Consider the following 2198-nt stretch of genomic DNA (forward strand, 5'->3'; position numbering starts at 1 on the left):
GTCGACATAGAGAGATGACAGAAAATGATGACCGAGTTATCGTTACAGAAGCAGCCAACCGACGTGGAACTGGTGTTTCGGTGACCACAAGGACAACTATCAGATGGTTCACAGAAAGGGGCTGAGCACACGACGCCCTTTGCCCCAATTACGATTGACTTCTGTAGACCAATTAGCCCGTTGGCAGTGATGTCGGGCACATTCGGTCTGGACTCTCAATGACGGAGTTAACTGTTTTCAGCGATGAGACGCGCTTGGAACTGAATTCCGATGACCAGCGAAGAAGTGTCTGGAGACGCCCCAGATAGCGCTTGGATACCAACCTGACTGTCTCTGGCTGTACGGTCCGTAAACCAGGAGTGATGCTGTGGCCTACCATTTCGTTTCACTGCAGCTCCCCTTTGGTTGACATCCGTGGCACCCTTCCAGCACAGCAGTTTGGCGACGATGTTCTACGCCCTGTTTTGTTGCCTTTCATGGCAAGCTGACCTGGGCTTACATTTCTGCATCTTTCACTACAGAGGAGAGGTCTCAAATCAAGAGCAACAGTGCAGGATTAATAAATAGTACAGGTACTTCTGAGCGTTAAATTAATTATGAACACTGATGTGACTTTACACTCACACCACATGTGTGTGTAAAAATTAGTTTGTAAAAAAATTAACTGCTCAGATGCTTTTGGGCAAAAATAAATGAATTTTTTAACACATACCCGAGTACATGGCTAGAAAGGAGAGCATGTTGCTTGAAAACAGAGGGAGCCCCTTCACCCTCTACGTAAAAACAGTAATATAATTAAAATTGTTTGAAGGGTGGGGAGACTGCATGCAATTGGCTGATAACGTGATGACATAGACGAAGAAGAGACATAGGGCCCCTTGGGGCAGGGGGTGAGGTCTTGGGGATTGGGGTGCAGGCGTTGGGGCCACAGGGGGTGAAGGCGTGACCTTGATGATAAGCAAGTGCTGATGCTGATGTCAGCGAAATGTGACAAGCACAGTTGCATGAGAACTGGATGTCATGAACTTGAAGGTAAGAAAGCGCTGATGCCGATTTGAGCATCCCTGGAAAATCTCAATAACCAGTGGATTTTCTTAACCTACTTCCCACCTGCTTGGAAAACTACTCAAGTTTTAAACATATGCAAATCCAATAAAAACATCCTTCCCCAAGGTTACAGGCACATATCACTGCTTTCTTGTTAAAGCAGTAGAGTGTCTTACTGTCATGGTCCTTACACAGTAACTTAAAGACAACAACATAGTCACCCCTGAGCAGTTTACTACCCTTCAATCCCTGAGTCTGGTGGAACACATACACAGGGCGAGAAATGGGAGACACAGCGCAGGAGAAGTCTTTCTCAACATCAATAAAGTGTTCGATAAAATCTGACATGAGGGCTAATTTACAGTCGATCCCAGTTAGCAGAAAAATTTAGAATATTGGCATCCGCAGCTGACGGAATGCATTCTTGAAAAGTAAATCGCAAACAGCTGATGTATGATCCTTTCATAGTACTGTCGGTTTCGCAACATTAGAGTTGAATCTACAGCACATTTATTTTCAGATCATTTGATACACATATTCCTGACATGTTTATCCACCAGTGTTACAAGTCACTTCTCACTGCACATGCACTTCCCACCGCCATGAAGATCACTACACATCGCCATGTCAAATGTATAAAGCCATTTGTTAATATCTAGTATAATTTTAACGGTACTAAAGTCTCAAATTGTAAAGATAACTAATGGACACACCGTACTAAAATTTAAATTATGCCACAGTTTTAATCAGACAAATACTGATTAATTTTGGGTAAACGAGAAGTTCCAAGCTTGTGGAGTAGGAGAAGTGGTACGACAATAAATGTTAAGCACTATTTAAAAAACCTCATTTACGCTACTACATACCCAACGGCTGATATTTTCAAATCACAATTACTGACATCTATTGGACTGTAGGCAAAGCTTTCTTTTACCTGCAAAACCATGACAGTTTAAATTCATATCTACGCAAGAATTTGCAGAAAAACCACCGCCTGTCCGCACAGGACACCACATACAACGGCTCTGCGTACGGTCAGTTGCACCGTGGCTCCACCGCACTCTGTGTTCTCTCTCTCTCTCTCTCTCTTTCTCAATGTCTGTCCCTCCCTCCTTCCTCTGTCCGTCTGTCTGTCTGTGCCATTGTATTGT

The sequence above is a fragment of the Schistocerca cancellata genome, chromosome 8 (assembly GCF_023864275.1).
Source record: "Schistocerca cancellata isolate TAMUIC-IGC-003103 chromosome 8, iqSchCanc2.1, whole genome shotgun sequence".
NCBI lineage: Eukaryota > Metazoa > Arthropoda > Insecta > Orthoptera > Acrididae > Schistocerca > Schistocerca cancellata.